At 45.9% G+C, this 20902-nt stretch overlaps 1 protein-coding gene across 1 annotated transcript in view; it reads left to right on the top strand.

Moving 5' to 3' along the window:
- Positions 1 to 20902, top strand: part of LOC124794083 (acidic phospholipase A2 PA4-like) — a 211688-nt gene that overhangs the window by 74855 nt on the left and 115931 nt on the right. The window contains exon 2 of the mRNA XM_047258071.1: positions 14173 to 14329. The gene's annotated coding sequence lies outside the window, so the exon portion shown is untranslated. The remainder of the gene's footprint in view (positions 1 to 14172; positions 14330 to 20902) is intronic.

Genomic DNA, 20902 nt, shown 5'->3' on the forward strand with positions numbered 1-20902 from the left:
CATCAAGGGATCACCAATTTAGTATTGGAGGACAGCGTGGAGGGTAAAAATCGTAATGGAGACCAAGAGATGAATACATTAAGCAGATTCAGAAGGATGTAGGCTGCAGTAGGTACTGGGAGATGAAGAGGCTTGCACAGGATAGAGTAGCATGGAGAGCTGCATCAAACCAGTCTCTGGACTGAAGACAACAACAACAACAACAGTTTCATCAAGATCTGTCAGTTTCATCAATCCATTCTTATTATGCGAATCCACACCGTAGTAAAAAGTTACAGGTTTCCGCCTTATACTAATATACACTGGCAAAAGTTACGGGATAGCAATACACACATAGACAGATGGCGGTAGCGTCACGTATACGAGGTATAAAAGGCCAGCGTATTGGCGGAGATGTTACTTGTACTTGGGTGATCCGCGTCAAAGGTTTCTGACGTGATTACAGGCGCGGAATGGGACTGTTTAATGTCAAAAGCTTTCCGACTTGAATAAAAATGGAAATGAGCGTGTGGCATCGTTGGCCGGGAGGCCCCTATACGGGGAAGGTCGACCGCCGAGTGCAAGTCTTATTTCATTCGACGCCACATTGGGCGACTTGCGCACCGGTGATAAAGATGAAATGATGGTGAGGACAACACAACGCCAGTCCCAGAGCGGAGAAAATTTCCAACTCGGCCGGGAATCGAACGCGGGGCTGCTTGCACTGGAGGCAAGCACGTTACCACCCAGCTAAGCAGGCAGACTCCGAGTTTGAAACGTCTCCACAGAAAAATTTAAAAATGACAGTGCTGGAAAACCTCTATGTTATTTGATACAAAGACAGCTGAGTAAAACTCAACGTCCTCAAACAGTTTTCTCTTTACTTATTCTGATCATCACTAAACTGACACACAATATTTTTAGCGCAACGCAATCTGACTCTCAATAATCCCTACAAAAGAATGGCCCTGACTAACAACAACAGTAGCTCGGTACGGGCTTTTGTTAAAGTTTCGAGAACATACCTTCACCGAAGAGTCAATCAGTATATTGCTCCCTCCTACGTATATCTCGCGAAGAGACCATGAGGATAAAATCAGAGAGATTAGGGCCCACACAGAAGTATACCGACAATCCTTCTTTCCACGTACAATACGAGACTGGGATAGAAGAGAGAGCCGATAGAGGAGCTCAAGGTACCCTCCGCCACACCCCGTCAGGTGGCTTGCGGGGTATGGATGTAGATGTAGAACCTATTCCTTTCATGAATCACTTACCTTACAAAAATCTTCGTTACTCGAACTACTGCAATACAGCGAGTGCCATTACTGCTAGCTAAATAAAAGATTTTAACACTGAAGGCACTAACTACTGATAGGCATAGTTAGCAAATGAAATATTTTGATAGAGAACAAACAATGTATTTACCTTAATAGTGTTCAAAAGTCATCATATATATAATCTATCAATTCATGACATACATCTTTACAAATTTCCTTTTTCTGGCGGACATACGTCCAGATCGTCCGCTTATAGCAACCTCCCAAAACTCTGCATCTCTCTCTCCACATCCACCACTGCTGGCGGCTCACCTCCAACTGCCCAACGCTACGCGCTGTTCACATCCAAATGCCCAACACTACGCAAGCGAATATTCCAACAATGAGTCCAACCAGCCACAGACTGCACACAGCACAGTCAGCGATTTTCATCCAGAGCGCTACGTGGTGTTACCAACATAGAAACCTAAACAGCCTACTTACAACTTGAATGTGCATGACCGGACTTAACAAACTTTGAACGCGGAATGGTAGTTGGAGGTAGACCCATAGGACAGTCCCTTTCGGAAATGGTTATAGAATTTAAGTGTGCCGAGAATACCAAATTTCTGACATTGCCTCTAACCACGAACACCGCAGTTGCCAACGACTTAACGACCGAGAGTAGCGGTGTTTGCGTAGAGTTGTCAGTGCTAACAGACAAGTAACACTGCGTGAAATAAAAGCAGAAATCAATGTGGGACGTACGACGAAATTTGGCGTTAATGGGCTATGTAGCAGAGGACCGACGTGAGTGCCTTTCCTAACAGCACGACATCGCCTGCAGCGCCTCTCCTGGGCTCGAGATCATATCGATTGGATCCTATACGACTGGAAAATCGTGGCCTGGTCAGATGAGTCCCCATGTCAGTTTGTAGGAGCGGATGGTAGGAGTTAGAGTGTGGTGTAGATCCCACAAAGCCTTGGACCTAAGTCGTCAACAAGGCACTGTTCAAGCTGGTGCTGCGGGCTGTGTTTACGTGGAATGGATTTTGTCATCACGTTCAACTGGACCTATCGTTGAATGGAAATGGCTTTATCGGCTGCCTGGAGATGATTATAGCTATTCATGGACTTCATGTCCCCAAACAATTATGGCATTTTTGTAGATGACAATGCGCCATGTCACTGGCCACAATTGGTTTGAAGAATATTCTGGAGAATTCGAGCGAATGATCTGGCCATCCAGATCGCCCGACATGAATCTCATCGAACATTTATGGGACATAATCAAGAGGTTAGTTCGTGCAAAAAATCCTCCACTGGCAACCCTTTCACAATTGTGGACGGCTATAGAGACAGCATGGCTCAATATTTCTGCAGGGAACTTCCACGAGTTGTTGATCTCATGTCACGTTGAGCTGCTCCACTACACCGGGCAAAAGGCGGTCGTACACGATATTAGCAGGTATCCCATGAGTTCTGCCACCTCAGTGCATTTTTTAATTTAAATCTGAATCTTTTCTACACCAAATTATGGGGCAGTTCATCTTAATTTCGAAGAATTCGTAAGAACACATCATTGATTGACCCTAATTTTCAGGTACTCGTGACGTTCTGAACAGTGTACTACTATCAGCTCAGTGTTATGTGAACTTGACCGAAATCGACGGCGTACTTGTTGAGGCAATGGACTCACATACGGCACTTCAAACCCCATCCAGGAAATCAGATTCGTCAATTTTAAACCATACTGGGTGTTACCCGACCGCAACTGTTAAATTAGGTATCTCACAATTTTTTGTTAATTTGCTTATATTACTTAATCTTGCAACATGTTTCGAGTTATAACCTCGTCATCAGGCGAAACAGGCAACACAAAAGACATTTAACATAAGAAACGTAGATCCTAAAGTAGTTGTATTTTATCTTGGCATGTGCTGGCCGGCCGCTGTGACCGAGCGGTTCTAGGCTCTTCAGTCCGGAACCGCGCTGCTGCAACGGTCGCAGGTTCGAATCCTGCCTCGGGCATGGATGTGTGTGATGTCCTTAGGTTAGTTAGGTTTAAGTAGTTCTAAGTCTAGGGGACTGATGACCTCAGATGTTAAGTCCCATAGTGCTCAGACCCATTTGAGCCATTTTTGGGCATTTGCTGTGGCTCTTCTTCTGCAGGTAGGCCACAGCTCACGCTAAGATAGTATTCTTTAAGATCTATGTTTCTTTACGTTAAATGATTTTATACTGCCTTTTTCACCTACTGATGAGGTTATACCTCGAAACATCTTACATAATTCAAGCAAGTTAACAAAAAAATTGTCAATGTTGGTGGCACCTGAAAAACCTGTTCATGTTTCCAAATTCATGTTTTCCTGATTTCCCTAAATCAATTAAAGCAAATGATTGAACGGCTCACTTGAAACTTGAATGCCTATACTTTGTTCAATCCGAGACTATTTTCCATTTCCACTGGCCTCGTTATCAACTGTGTGTTTAGGCTATATCTTCGTTTTTTTATTCGTTGGACTCCGACATGATGCACTCATAACTACACAGGACACTGTTCTGTCCGCGACTGACACTTGCAAAGTATTGAGGACATTGCACAGGTGCCGTTCATAGTAAAATGCAACAGCGCAACCTGCATGCTTGGCTATCGTCTGCATTTGTGTTCAAGCACGATTTCTCGCAGTGGTGCCATATTTCTGACCACCCCTTGTACCAGATTCAGTACTATTATCTTCGACGGCAGTGATCTTATTGGGAAACGGTAGATGCAGCATACCACTCACTAGGCCATCATAAATGATGCAGGATTGCTGCTCATAATCCGTACATCGAAAGAAACAATAGACCTAACGGAATACCGTGCAACTGTGATACCGTGTATTATAAACACTCCATGTGGGAGTGGGAATTTGGATGTCCGATCCAACTTTCTCTTGGGAGGTTTGTTATAAACAAAGGCAACGTGTTATTGAAAACAAGGTGAAATTCGCCACATCGAATTTTATCAGTCACTTGTAATCATCTTTGTTCGCTGTCAATTAAAATCGCCGTTGTCTATCTTCTTCTGGGCAATTATAAGGTGGTGAATATAAAATGATCGTATCGTATTGCTGGCCGGGAGACCCTATGAGTTCGGCTGCCTAGTGCAAGTATTTTTATTTGACGCCATTTCGCGTGCTGCTAGTCGATGATAATGGAATGATGATAAGAACAACATAACACCCAGCCTCCAAGCAACTAAAATCTTCAACCTGGCCGGGAATCGAAGCCGGGCTCCCTGCAGAGTTGTCAGCCGTACTGATCGCTGAGCTACGCAGATGAACGATAACGTAATGATAAGAGATTGGAATGTTTCTCTTGCGATTGTTGAACATCTTGTGCAGCCAGGGGTGGAGTGTGATTACTACAGAATATTCTTCGCTATATTGATAGGGTACAGAAGCAACATGGACAGTGCAGTCCTTTGTGAAGATCCCTTTCAATAGTCGAATACTGATTTTCGTCCATCATTATTATTTAATGATAACGAATGGTCCTCAGTAATCTTTCCGGTGATCACCGTGCACACAGCTGCGCTCTATTCGCGTAACACGCGGGCGGTTGTCGGTACAGTTGCACCAACTGACCGCTCTTCAGTATTGTGTTCTTGTTGAAAATCAGAGGTTTCTCCCATTTCGCTTTCCTTTCGCCTGGACAAGTGCAAGGACGAATACGTAATAAGTCGCCTATAGTGCGGCAGAGAAACTTCCTTTCCTGTAAACACCAACGACATTTACAGCGTGCAAAAGATCAGTTTTAAAGCTAACAAATATCATGGTTTCCGGGACACAGGAGCTTCTATCAATGCGATAACCGTTTTACGTTTGTACTGTTTAAAAATGAATAAAACTGTAACAAAAAGTTGCAGCGACCAGTTCTGCTATCTCCGGTCTTATTTCACTAAACTAGGAGCAGTCCAGTAATAACCCAGAGACGTGAGGCAGTGGTCGGGCACTGGACTCGCATTCGCGAGTGAGGCGGTTCAAACCCCCATCCATGCATCCAGATTCAGGTTTTATTTCGTGATTTCTCTAAATCACGTAAGGCACATGCCGGAATGGCTTCTACGAAGAGAACATGACCAATCTCCTTCCCAATTTGAACTTCTGCTTCGTCTTAAATGACCACGCCATCGACGGAACGTTAAGCCGGTATCTTCTTATTCCTTCAAAAGACGCATATTTTTTCTAGTTTTTCCTTCCTCATACATTCTTTCTATGTAAGTTATACCATGCGTTCGTTCTTGAGCTGCTTTCGCAAGTCACTGAAATTTGAATAGTCTTCTGTTAATATACACCGATCTTCCCATAATACTTCACGTGCGTATCAATTGAGGATTCCCGCAATATTTTCGTGCTAATCAGTGAATTCTGTCACGTGTAGACAACTCTTCTTTGGACATCCCAACATTTTTTGGTTTCAATTTCTCACATTCGAAAAATATTCTCATTCGCAAGCTACATATTAAAGTGCTGGTGGCTCGTACTCAGCAATTTGACAACGTCACTGCTTGCTATACAAACACATATGAGCAAATTTTCGAGAGAGATAAAAATGGTTAAATCAACATAAAGTGTTGTTAACTGCTTTTTACACCATGTTACCAAATGTCTTTGGATACCCATTGGATCACCACCTGTATGACGTCGGCTGTGGATGGAGGGATGTATTTAAAACTGTTGGACAGTTAACATCGCAGGAAGCAAATCAATGAAGGAATAGAGATAGTAAAGTAGTAGAGAAGCAGTTAATAGCAGACTGGGTGGGTCAGGAGAACTCGGTGACCTCGAACGTAGACTATTCATTGGACATTACCTGAGTAACAGATTCATCATGGACGTATCAACCCTTCTAAAGCTGCCCAAGTCGACTCTTGGTGATGATATTGTGAAGCGAAAACCCGAAGGAACAACAACAACTAAACCAAGACCAGGCAGACATCATACACTGACGGACAGGGACCGTCGAGTACAGCGGAGGATGGCTGGAAAAAAAAATCGCATGAAATCAGCAGAAGGAATCACATGCGCCGGCCGCTGTGACCGAGCGGTTGTAGGCGCTTCAGTCTGGAACCGCGCGACCGCTACGGTCGCAGGCTCGAATCCTGCTTCGGGCATGGATGTGTGTGATATCCTTAGGTTAGTTAGGTTTAAGTAGTTCTAGGAGACTGTTGACCTCAGATGTTAAGTCCCATAGTGCTCAGAGCCATTTGAACCATTTGAATCACTTGCAAGTTCCAAAGTGCAACCAGCTGCATTGAAGCGCCAAGGAAACTGGTACGGGCATGCATATTCAAGTACAGAGATATGTGAACAAGCAGAATACGGCCCTGCGGTCGACAACGCCTATATAAGACAACAAGTGTCTGGCGCAGTTGTTAAATCGGTTACTGCTGCTACAATTATAGGTTATCAAGATGTAAGGGAGTTTGAACGTGGTGTTATAGTCGGCGCACGAGCTATGGGACGCAGCATCTCCGAGGTAACGATGAGGTGGAGATTTTCCCGTACGACCAGTTCACGAGTGTACCGTGAATATCAGGAATCACGTAAAACATCAAACCTCCGACATCGCTGCTGCCGGAAAAAGATCTTACAAGAAAACGACAACTGAAGAGAATCGTTCAACGTGACAGAAATGCAACCCTTCTACAAATTGTTGCAGATTTCATGCTGGGCAATCAATAAGTGTCAGCGTGCGAACCATACAGTGAAACATCATCGACATGGACTTTCGGAGCCGAAGGCCCATTCGCATATCCTTCATTACTGCACGACACAAAGCTTTGCGCCGTGCCTGGGCCCGTCAACACCTACATTGGACTGTTGATGACTGGAAACATGTTGACTGGTCGGACGAGTCTCGTTTCAAATTGTATCGACAGGATGGTCGTGTACGGGTATGGAGACAACCTTATGAATCTATGACCCTGCATGTCAGCAGGGAACTGTTCAAGCTGGTGGAGGCTCTGTAGTGGCGTGGTATGTGTGCAGTTGGGGTGACATGCATCTCGATACGACTCTGACAGGTGACACGTACGTAAGCATCCTGTCTGATCACCTACATCCATTCATGTCCATTCTGTATTCCAACGGACTTGGGAAATTCCAACAGGACAATGCGACACCCCACACGTTCAAAATTGCTACAGAGTGGCTCCAGGAACACTCTTCTGAGTTTAAACACTTCCGCTGGCCACCTAACTCCCCAACATGAACCTTATTGGGCGTATCTGGGATGCCTTGCAACGTGTTGTTCAGGATATATGTCCACTTCCTCGTACTCTTACGGATTCAAGGTGTCAGTTCCCTTCAGCACTACTAGTCGAGTCCATGCCACGTCGTGTTGCGGTACTTTTGCGTGCTCGCGGTTGCCCTACACGATATTAGACAGGTGTACCAGTTTATTTGGCTCTTCAGTGTAATATAACGACTGTGCATAGGGAGTTAAAAAGAGTGAGGTATAATGGTCGAACAGCTCTTTGTAAGCCACGCCTTTTTGTACTGAGTGCCAAGCGACGCCCGAGCTAGTGTAAAGAGCAACATCAATGGACTTTGGATGACTGGCAACCGGTGGTCTGGAGTGATGAATCACGCTATAGCCTCTGGCAATCCGATGGAATGTTTTCGGTTTGGCGAATGCCTTCAGAACGTTACCTGTCGCAATGTGTAGTGCCGACGGTGAAGTTCGGAGAAGGCTATGTTACGATATGCTGGCGGTTTTAGCGATCAGAATACGGTCGCCTTACTGCAAACGGCTGCGCCTTCTGCAAGATTTGATTTGGTTCTTACTAGTGACACATGATGGAAGGCAACGTTCTCTAGGCATTCTCCAAACCCAATACCTTCTATCGGATTGCCACAGGGTATAGCATGATTTATCACACCTAGGCAGCTATTCTGAAAAGGTAACCCTAGGCTTCAAGTCCAGATATTTAAAACGTCATCTTTGAAGGATTTTAGGTTAAAAAGTAGCAGTGGTAGTTCGGAAAGAAAGATAATTGTTTTACTCCAAGTCTATCGTTGCCAGTCATCCGCAGTCCAGTGAGGTCGCTCTTTACACCACCTCAAGCGTCGCTTAGCGTTGACTGCAGAAATGTGTGGCTTATGAGGAGCTGCTAGACCACTGTACGAAATTCCTTCTAACTCCCTACGCGCAGTCATTTTGCTAGCCGGAGTGCTGGTAGCACTTTGGAACTCACGAGTGATGCCTTCCGGTGATTTCATACATTTTTTTTCGGAGCCACCCTCTGCAACACACGACGTTTGCTGTCCATCAGTGTATGATGTCTGCCTGGTCTTGATTGAGCTGTTGTTGTTCCTTCGCGTTTTCACTTCACAGCCTCATCACTAAGAGTTGATATGGGCAGCTTTAGAAGGGTTGAAATGTCCATGATGGATTTGTTGCTTAGGTGAGATCCAATTACTAGACCGCGTTCGAAATCAATGGGTTCTCCTGACCGACCCATTCTGCTGTTACTGCTTCTGTATTGACAACACAATACTGATCGCCTATTTTCTTATTGGGCAGGTCCACGTGTCATGACACCTCATTCCATAGAGGAATCCGGATACTTGTGAGCAGGCAGAGTATTTGTTATTACTGTCAAAATATCAACCGTCTGACCCCCAAAGAAGTTGTCTGCAGGCTGAGGTGCAGATCCAAGAAGTGAGTCCTGAAGATCTCACCAAATAACATTTTATTAAAAGCATTTAGATAATTTTCGGAACACAAGGCAGCACGGAAACAGTCAAAATATTAAACGTATTTTTCCATAATGGGTGCAGTTGAACTCCATAACTGTTCCTTTATAAGGTGTAGAATAATAACCGCTACTATTCACAACAGAAGGCGATTTCATTTAACAAACTACGGGTTTCAGGCGTTTATGTGTGTCTCAAGTTACCAGATCTAAAGTGCCACTACTTTATCAAAAATGTAACATGGAAACACCAATAATTACACTGAAGTGCGAAAGAAACTGGTATAGGCATGCTGATTCAGATACAGAGATATGTAAAAAGGCAGAAGACGGCACGGTCGGCAACGCCAATGCAAGACAACAAGTGCCTGGCGCGGTCGTTAGATCGGTTACTGTTGCTACAATGGTAGGTTACCAAGAGTTAAGTGAGTTTGAACATAGTGTTATACTCGGTGCACGAGTAATGGAATACAGCATCTCCGACGTAGCGATGAAGTGTGGATTTTCCCTTACGACCATTTCACGAGTATACCGTGAATATCAGGAATCCCATAAAACATCAAATCTCCAACATCGCTGCGGCCGGAAAAAGATCCTGCAAGAACGGGACCAACAACGACTGAAGAGAATCGTTCAATGTGACAGAAGTGCAATCCTTCCGCAAATTGCTACAGATTTCAATGCTGGGCCACCAACAAGTGTCAGCGTGCGAATCATTCAACGAAACATCATCGATATGGGCTTTCGGAGCCGAAGGTACACTCGTGTACTCTTGATGACTGCACGACACCAAGCTTTGCGCCTCGCCAGGGACCATTAACACCGTCATTCAACCGTTGATGACTGGAAACATATTGCCTGGTCAAACGAGTCTCGTTTCAAATTGTATCGAGCGGATGGACGTGTACTGGTATGGAGACAACCTCAGGAATCCATGGACCCTGCATATCAGTAGCGGACTGTTCCAGCTGATGGAGGCTCTTAAATGGTGTGGGGAGTGTGCAGCTGGGGTGATATGGGACCCTGATACATCTAGATACGACTCTGACAGGTGACACGTACGTAAGCTTCCTGTCTGATCACCTGCATCATTATGTCCATTATGCATTCCGACGGGCTTGGGCAATTCCAGCAGGACAATGCGACATCCCATACGTCCAGAATTACTACAGAGTCGCTCCAGGACACTCTTCTAAGCTTAAGCACTTCCGCTGGCCACCATACTCTCCAGACATGAACATTATTGAGCATTCCTGGGATGCCTTGCAACGTGCTGTTCAGAAGAGTTTCCCACCCCCTAGTACTCTTACGGATTTATGGATAGCCCTGCAATCCCCCCCAACAATACTTTAAACATTAGTCTAGTCCATGCCACGTCGTGTTGCGGCAGTTCTGCGTGCTGGCGGGGGCCCTACGCCATATTAGGCAGGTGTACCAGTTTCTTTGGCTCCCGAGTGTTGATGATGACGATGTTCGGTTTGTGCGGCGATCATCAGTGCCCGTGCAAAGTCCCAATTTTTACACAGTCTAATTTGAATTCAATCCAAGCTATCAACTGTCACGAAAGGTGATGATGATGATGACATTATGAGGACAACACAAACACCGAGTCCCCGGGCAGAGAAAATCCCCATCCCGGCCGGGAATCTAACCCAGGACCCCGTGATCCAGAGGCAGCAACGCTAGCTGCTAGACCACGAGCTGCGGATCTTTTGAGTGTAGTGTGGTGACTAATATACAGTTAATGCGTAAAGGACGAAATATCTTCGTACAAAAATGTGATAATGTAATGTTAAAACGATATCGATACTCTAACTTTATTGATCTCCAATACTGAGTACGGAAACATGTATCTGAATGTAAACCACCTAAAGATGGACACAATCCTGAAATCGGTCGTCTGTTAAATGAAATCACCTTCCGTTGTTGCATCTACATATATACTCCGCTAGCCACCAAGCGGTTACTGGTAGCAGTCATTATTCTACACTTTAGTGATATATTACAGGAATACTAAGATATTGCAAGGTTTTCATATGCCCTCTCAAGGGCTTGCACACATAAATGCGCTTGTGCGCTGATCCTCTGCATTCCAGCCAGGTAAGGGCGACCGTCAATAAGTTGGTCGTACCTGCTGTGAACGACAAACCCAACACAGATCTGGAGTTGGCGGTTGGACCCTACAAACCACAAAAAACGGCAGAGGTGCTGACTCTCCCGACCGTAGGTGCAAACGACTGAAAAAAAAAAACAGCCTTCCTCTTATTTACACGCTGGCATGCTGATATTCCGCAAAACCTGTGTTGACAGTCATAATGCTAAGTGAAATACTGATAATGTGAATGCATATTTCGTTTTTATGTCGTTTGAATCATTATTCACGAACATTATGCTAAAGCGATGTACTAAGCATTAATGTTAATAAATTATTATAGGCAACTGCGGTATGTTAGAAGTTGGAGTGATAACAAACTATATCTGGGGAGGAGAGGCGGAGAAAATAAGAAACTGTAACCCCTCCCCACCTCCAGAAATCACTATGGGCCTGTGACTGTGTGTGCTACTGTTAAGTACATTGCCTGATGAAAAAGATGAAGCACGCAGAAGGCATGGTTAGATATCACTGTAACTTTCTACATGAGCAGACCATCGGCGGGTATGTGAATAATTAGAGTTGCAACTCTCTGTGTCAGACGGAAAGGCCACAAAATGCATTAATGTTGTTCGTGTTTAGTTTTTTTCCTAGACCTGGCAGGGTGTATAACAGCGTCAGATGTAGAGTGATGACTGTGAATCACACGGAAATGCCGCATATTCGTGTGAGACAGCGTTATCTAAACCTGACAAGAGTTTGAAAGGGGCCTCAAAGCGGGTCCCCATTTGACCGGCTACCCGAAGCGTGCAGCATCCAGATTTGAGAGGAATTCTAATGTGACAGTGGCCCGCTGTTGGACTGCAGGGCAGCCATACACGTCGTCAAGGTTGTGGTCGACCACGTTTGATAACCACCAGGAAGATCACCAAATTGTGCACCAAGCACATCGTAATCCCTTGACATCTGCGCCCGCCATCCGAGAACAAATAACGGACTCCGTGCAAAATTCTGTGCCACCCCACACTATTGGTTGGAGTTCGTCAGCATTCAGGCTACATAATTACCGTCCCACCAGTTGTCTGCCGTTAACACCACAACACAAACGGCTGTGTTTGGAGTGGTACCGAGCCGGAAGCAGGGACTGCTTATGTATTGCACTGCGTTGTATTCAACGACGAATGACGGTTTGTAACACGCCCGGGGGTACAAATGGATGGGGGTACCTTAAACTGGTTGTCAATTCGGACCGTGCGCGCTGTCCACAAATGGTTCAAATGGCTCTGAGCACTATGGGACTTAACTTCTGTGGTCATCAGTCCCCTAGAACTTAGAACTACTTAAACCTAACTAACCTAAGGACATTACACACATCCATGCCCGAGGCAGGATTCGAACCTGCGACCGTAGCGGTCGCGCGGTTCCAGACTGTAGCGCCTAGAACCGCTCGGACACTCAGGCCGGCCCCTGTCCACATCACGTACCTGATAATCGCGCGGCGGTCGTACTGTTCTGCTCCACACTGCTGCTGGCTTGCCTGAAATTATCTATCGAAATATGCAGGCGGGTTTAGGAGAGCCACTCAACGTTAAAACACAACACTGTCCTACGTCTGGTATGAACATCTGTATTCTGAGACGATAAGAAATCACAGGTTGCACTGTTTACACTCTAAGTCGTAAACGTTTATCCCAGTTAAAAACCTTGATGTTTATCTGTCCACAATATCACTTGGACGAGCGTACGCGTTCCGAACACGGCGCGGATGATTGTTGATGATGCGAAAGCCGAATAATCGAACGAAAGTTCTTAGGCTCGCCACGCATACGCAGATTTCTTTTGGTACCAGTCCTCCTTGCCCTAGTAATGATATCACACTGTTCGTAAAGCTAATTTTTCAGTTCTCAGTTCTCACTTGTACGAGCGTGCGCGTAACCGTCGCGGCGCGGCTGATTGTTGATAAAGGGGAAACGCGATGATCGAACGCACATCCTCACGCTCGCTACAAGACACTGGCACATGACTGCACTCTTTTATGGTAACTAATTTCTACTGATTCACATCAGTTCATTCTGGGAGACGGAACATGGCGCGGATGATCGCTACTGTGCGACACGCAACGAGAGGATACACAAATACGTTATCGGCGGCACTGCTCATTTTTAATTACATCTTGACGCACTTTCCCCTGAATCATTTACTTATTTTATCACTTTATTGTAATAGCACTTGTAGCAACACTTCAACTTCCGTACTAACAATGCCTCTCACATGCAGAGCTACCCACAACACAACATAACAGTTCTGTGTCCCGCGCTCGACTCTGAAGACGCGGCTGCCCGCAAAGATATTCCGCAACCAAGCCAGCGATGTGACAATGCGCTTACAGGTTCTGCACTACCCCGGATGACCAACGTCGGCGAGTACGGCACCGACTTGGGGAGAGGTCCCACTCTTCGAATGATTTCGAGAGGCACAGCGGAGTTACTCCTAGTGCCAAGGTGGGCAGGGACCCATCGGGAATGACTTCACGACACGGGAGGTAGTGACCGAGGGAATTGTGTCGATACAACGGTATGTCACGGACATCTTCGGTCCTCTTGTCTTACCTCTCATAGCAGAATGTCATGGTACCATTTTTCAGCAGGACAACGCTCTTCCACACATGGTAAGTGTCTCTATGAAACGTCTGCCCAGTCCCAGTGCCGTTTTCAAGGACATCAAGGACCAGTTGCAACTGTTCTGGGCCTGTTTGCCACAGAAGAGGATATCTCGGCTTTATGACACCCTTTCTAACCGAATCAGTGCGTGCATCCATAACAATTGGGATTGAAAGTCGTACTAATAAGTGGCCTCATGCTACCAAGTTATTCGTAAATTTACTGTACTGTTTATTCGGTAAATAATATCGCATACCCTCTCAACCTCTTCCTTCCCTCCTCCTCTTCTGGGTCCATCATGTTTTCAGCACCTCTGGTTTTCCATGTCGTGGTTTTGCACCGCACCAGTGCTGTAACAACAGACACGAGTAGCAACTTTCCCGCAGCGACTACAGCCTTTCCCCGTAGTGATGCAGAGCTTGTACGGTGTTGCAGGCCGCACCTCTGCACAGCCGCACTACAAGCGCTACAGCGGGCTGCGGGTCAGGCAGGACTCGCTGCTGCGGCTGGTGCACCACGAGCAGACGGTCGCACTCATAGAGCTCGCCTCACCGTCCGGCCCGCTGCTCAGCTGCGAGTTCATCGAGGTCTAGTGAGTGCATACCCACTTTTTTCCCTTTATTGCTGCAGCTGAATGTAGCTATTCATCAGCCTTGCAGCATTTTTGATTCTACTTTGTTAAAACAACCATTAAAAAGTGAAAAACCAAACGGATAATATTAAAACTTACCATCATGTGGCAGTAGTTATTAGCATGTTATAACTGTGGCACTGACATTGCGTATCCAGTGTGGTGATGGCGGATCAATAGAATGGCTGGACGCCTAAGATTGAAGGCTTCATGATAAGATCTGGGTGAACAGTTGGATGCAATAAGATAATGAGATCAGTAGGAGGGAACGTATCACGCCCGGTTAGCCGATCGGCCTAACGCACGTCTTTCGGTAGTGGGAAGGAGCGCCTGGTCCACGGCACGAATCCACCCGGCGGACTAGTGTCGAGGTCCGGTGAGCCGCCAGTCTGTGCATGGTTTTTAGGCGGATTTCCATCTGCCTCGGCGAATGCGGGCTGGTTCCACTTATTCCGCCTCAGCTACACTATGTCGGCGATTGCTGCGCAAACAAGTTCTCCACGTACGCGTACATCATCACGCAAACATACGGGTTACACTCGTCTGGTGTGACACGTTCCCTGTGGTGGTGGTGGGGGGGGGGGGGGGGGGCCGAACCGCACAATAACCCTGGGTTCGGTGTGGGGCGGCGGAGGGGTGAAGTGGACTGCGACAGTCGTCGTGAGGTTGTGGACCACTGCGGTTGCGGCGGGGATGGAGCCTCTCCGTCGTTTCTAGGTACCTGGTTAACACACAATACAACACAATACAAGGGGGGAACGTAGAAGCGAAGCTATGGTAGGGAACTGATATATCGGGTACTGGGACAGGATATGGTTGTATTTGTTATGAGGTTTTGATGAAATAGGACTGGAGTTGCGATGAGAGTGTGATGAGAGAATGGTATCTAGACGGCAGAGGTTGGCAGTGGTTCTGGGGGTATGTAGCTGTGCCATAAAGGCAAAATGTGAGACAGGCAGCCAGTGTGATTTGATGAAAGCTATGGAATGGCTCAAACGAAGTCATATTTCGGAGGACAGCGGTGACAAAAAGGATTATGTATCGTGTAGTGAGGGTAGGATGTACAGAGATATTAGGACGGTGTTGTGTTCGTGCGGGGCGGACGGTATAGCCATTTCACTTTTTGTGAGACTGGTTTTTACCTTGTACTTGTAGAAGTGCAAATGGTTTCGGTAACACACTAGACCTCTTAACGACAAACAATTGAGAGCAAATAGAGAGGGTCATGACGGGGACACGAATTAGTCGCCATAAGGCCATTGTCGGGAGACTGAATATCGTTAACATTCAAATCTACTTACAAAAAACACAAAACATATCTCTTTTAAAAAAGTACCAACGATGTAAGCGTCTACCAAATATGGCTTAAATTCGAAGAAACAGGGTTGAAGGCAATTGAAAGATTTATATCAAGTGCATTAGTAATAGTCGGAACACATCACTTATGGTACACAAAGCATGCCAGGACACTGTTGCACAAACAACGAAAAAGCATGACAGTTTTAAAAGAACGGAAAGTCTTAAATACTGGCGACGATTCCCAGGTACGCGAAATTTTGTGCACACTTCAGTACGAGATGCTTTTCATAGTTTTTGTGGTGTCACCGCCAGACACCACACTTGCTAGGTGGTAGTTTAAATCGGCCGCGGTCCATGTAGTACATGTCGGACCCGCGTGTCGCCACTGTGATCGCAGACCTAGCGCCACCACCAAGGCAGGTCTCGTGATACGAGAGTGGACTCGACCCCAGTTGTACGAGAACCAAGCTACCGCCCAGTTGTACGCGAACCTAGCTATCGCCCAGTTGTACTAAGCCTTTCTCTCTCATTAGCCGAGAGACAGAATAGCCATCAGCTAAGTTAATGGCTACGAACTAACAAGGAGCCATTTGTATCAGTGCCTATAGCTTACGAGTATTCAAGACAGATGTATTCCAAGGATAATTAAAAAGATAAGTAAAAAGCATCTACATACTTTTCTTCTTATTCATTCATAAGTTCTCATGTTCCAGACTTCACGCCCGTCTGCTTTAGCCTTGCGTGCACTATCGGCCACAGCGTTAAAATAGCGTGCCTTTCTTTTGGCTACTACCGTGTGGCGTAACAGTCTTGTTACGTCACAACAGTTTTCACAACGAAATTCTGTCTCGAGATCTGGCAGAAAATCCGAAGAGTTCGTAGTAGCATGTAAACTATATCAACGGCAATACACAATCATTACTTTCGCTGCGTGACAGCAACAGTAATGTTACCCACGACAAGGTCAATAAAGCGGAATTGTTAAACACTGTTTTCTGTGATTCTTTCATCAGAAGAGATGCTGTAAATACTACAAAATTCGAATCAAGGACCTCTCCCAACATGACTAATTTCCAGACATATACCACCTGGAAGCAAATGAATTCAGTTAATAATGGAAAATCGTACGATGCAGATTGTAGACCAGTTGCGTTTCTTTCAGTGTGTGCTGAATAAATAGCTTCATTTTTAGCAGTCATATACAACCACTCGTTCGACGTAAAAGGCTCTAAAATTTGCTCAGGTCTCAACAAAACGCCAAAAAGGACACAAACGTAATTCATTGAATTATCGACCCATACCATTGTAATCAATTAGTAGTAGGATATTGAAGCATATTCTGTATTCCAATTTTATCAAATTCCTTGACGAAAACGATCTATTGACACAAGTCGTTACGGATTCGGAAAATATTGTTCTAGTGAAACACAACAGGCTCTTTAGTTGCACGAAGTAATGAATGCTATCGACTGGAGATCTTAAGTTGATTCCGAATTGTAGGTTTGCCGATGGCTGTTGACACCGTTCCTCACAAGCTGTTTCCAATCAAATTTCGTGCCCATGAAGGGAGTATCCCCTCACCTGCGTGACTGGATTCGTGATTTCCTGTCAGAAAGGTCACACACACACATATATATAGGGTCCCCAAGGAAGTGTTACACTCCCTCTACTGTTCTTAATCTGTATAAGCAATTTAGGAGAATATCTGACCAACCATCTAGCCGTCTTGTTGTTCGTTGGTGATGCCTTCGTTTATCGTCTAGTAAAGTCATCAGGAGATGAAAACGAATTACAAGATTATTTATACAATATATGTGCATGGTGCGAAAACTGGCAATTGATTCGCAACAATTAAACTACGACGTCATCCACATGAGTACGACAAAACATTTCGTTTAAATTTCGGAGACGCTATAAATCACAGATGGATGAATAAAACTACTACTACTACTACTACTACTACTACTACTATTGTTATTCTGATTGGTGATGATGGTACTTTAGGAGGTTGAATGGAAGGCGATGCCAAGAGGCCTTGTGACCAGATGCAGGTAAATAGGTGGGTACAACGGGATCATGAGATCTTTAGGAGCTTGGAAGTGGAACAAGTACAGTGAACGTTGTATCGAGTTGGAAAAGGAAACTTCTCACGATTATCCTGAGGATTGCCATAATATGACTTTTTATGGTCATACTTGTGATCGGGATTTAATGCAGCAGGACTGCACATGTTGCACATGGTAGGATGGGAATGAGGTCGGAAAAGACACTCTGCCTGACAAAAACAAAATTAAAAGCACCCGGAAGACACGGTAGTATATCAATGTAATTTCGTACACACAGACACCGTCGGCGGGTATTTAAATGACTAGAGTTGCAATTCTTTTTGACATGAAGAACGGCCACCAGACTGCATTATTGTTGTTCGTCTTTAGTATTGTTACAGGCTTGGTGGGGTGTACAAGCAGCTGAACAGCGTCAGATGCTGAGTAATAACTGTGAAGGACACGGAGATGCAGCATACTCGTCTGATACAGCGTAATCAGCATCTGATGGAGCCTGAAATGGGCCTCCATTTAACCGTTTGTAGATACGGCAATGAACCGATGTTGGGAACGTGAGGGCAGACATAATCGCCGACAAGATTACGATCGACCACGACTGATCACCACAACAGAGGATCGCCAAATTGTCCACCAAGCAGATCGTAACTTCTTCAAATATGCGCCTGCCATTCGGGAACAAGTAAAGGACTCTCTGAAACATTGGTAGGGGAGTAGCAGTAGCCAGACTAGGGAACTGTCGCCCCGTGGATAGGATGTCGATAACACCACAACACAAATGACTGCCTTTGGAGTGGAAAACTAACCAGGAATCATGGACTGCTGATGAACGGCGTCGCAAAGTGTTCAGCGATGAATCGAGATTCCTCACTACCCCAGATGACCATCGTTGACGAATATGGCGGCTACATGGGGAGAGATCCCATTCTTCTAATGTACTGGAGAGGCAAAGTGGTGTTGATACCCTCGGCGTCATGATGTGGGGAGTCATCGAGTGTGACTTCAGATGTTGACTGAGGGAACTGACTGCACAACGGTAAGTCGCAGACATCGCGAGTCCTTGTGTGTTAGCTCCCACGCGACTTTATCGTGGTGCCATTTTTCAACACGACAATGCTTGTCCACACATGACGTGTGCCCCCATGACCTGTCTCCATGATGTTGAGTTACTCCCGTGGCCAGCAAGATCACCAGATCTGTCCCTGATAGAACATATGTGGGACCAATTCTGATGTCAACCCTGTCCCAAGGCCAGTATTCACGTTATGAAGGACCAGTTGAAACCATTGTGGGCCAACTTGCCTCAAGAGAGGTTACGACGGCTTTATGACATCTTTTTCAACCGAAGCAGTGCTTGCAGTCGGGTAAGAGGGTGTGTTAAGTCAAACTTATAAGTGGGCTCATATACCATGTTCTTTATAAAATTTGACTCGATATGTAATCATAGAAGTAGCACCAGATATCCTCATTCCCTTCTGGGTGCTTCACTTTTTTTTGTCCAGCAGAGTATACTGACGGGAGAAAATGGTTGTGTTTCTGAAGTATATGGCAATGGCATGTAGGTGTCATCTGAAAAGGACAGCCAGTGTTATTTGATGAACGATATGACGTCGCTCAGATGGATGGATGTTCGGGGGGACTATCCTGACAAAACATATCGTGCCTTTTTCTAATAATTTTCGGGTTTGCAGCCGGATCCCGTCAACATTCTGCCACGATATTTCGGCCAAGAGACGTCCGGCCATCTCCAGATGAGTAGACAACTACTGAAAAGCAGTAAAATAAAGCAAAAATTTTAGCTCCAGTTCCCAGTTTTTGGGATTCAGTAATCAATGAATCGGTGGCAATACGTCTTGCCGATAATCTTATAAATCGTGACAACGGCTTTCAAGTGGATAGAAACTGGAGTCCCATAATTACAGTTATCCAGTAACATCGAAATCGACGGGGTCATTCAATACTTAATGATCAGATCATCTCTCGCTTCCATCACCCAGGCCTGCACAAATAACTCGGTGGTCCCGCGCCGAAACACACCAGCACTTTTCGCACTCGCGAGATTCGGCATAATGAATGCACATGAGCTCTTCAGTAGCTGTCTAATTACCTGAAGATGGCCAGACGTCTCTTGGCCTAAATACCGTGGCAGAATGTTGACGGCAACCGGCTGCTCACCCGAAAATTATTAGAAGAAGAAATACGCCAGGAAAATCTTAGATGATGTCTTCTTTGTCCGCCCCCGATAGCGCAGTGGTCAGCGCAACAGAATGTCAATCCTAAGGGCCCGGGTTCGATCCCCGGCTGGGTCGGAGGAGATTTCCTCCGCTCAGGAACTGGGTGTTGTGTTGTCCTAATGATCATCATTTCACCCCCATCGACGCGCAAGTCGCCGAAGCGGCGTCAAATCGAAAGACTTGCACCCAGCGAACTGCCTACCCGACGGGAGGCCCTAGTCACACGACATTTACATTTTATATCTTTTTTGACGAAGTTCGGGGTCGGGTAGTTGTTAGGATGGAGTGGTGGATCTCTAGGACAAATGGAGACGGTCGCCACTTTTTGTGGGAGGTAGTTTTTCGCTGCACTATGTTTGTTACGTGCCAACATCGGATCAAAGCACTTGACCAGCATGCTGTGAGCGCAAACGCAGAGTGGCTGTAAGCCGAATGCGAAAGAAAGTCGACGACCTCGTGCCGTGTATCGGCACGTGGAGGCTGCTGGGCCGCGGCGGCGTGTCTGGGTAGCGGCGGCGGCGGCGGGAGGAAGCAGACGCGGAGTGTGGCAGTGAAAGCTGCTGCTGCCACTGGCCCACTGACACGCTCAGCGGCATACTTCGCCCAGACATCCGCCCTCTTCTGATTCCAGTCGGCAGCTCTAATAGCTGTCCTATCCCAGGCTATACCGAGTATCAGAGTACGACACGCATTATTCTATAAAGGGGTGACAAAAAATTTTTGTCTAGGGTGTTGCTGCAATGTAGCGTGACTCTGTTGCGGGTATATAAGCACCGACATGTAGGCGACGGATTAGTGTGGCATTCGTGTCTTTCCGACGTGCGTGGGCGCAAATGCGGAAATGTGACTTTCGTCGACGGTATTACCAAATGCATCCAAACAGGACCAATATGCTGTTATTCTTTTCTCGACTGCCGAAGAACAAGCAGCGGTAAATA

The sequence above is a fragment of the Schistocerca piceifrons genome, chromosome 1, assembly GCF_021461385.2.
Source record: "Schistocerca piceifrons isolate TAMUIC-IGC-003096 chromosome 1, iqSchPice1.1, whole genome shotgun sequence".
Lineage (NCBI taxonomy): Eukaryota > Metazoa > Arthropoda > Insecta > Orthoptera > Acrididae > Schistocerca > Schistocerca piceifrons.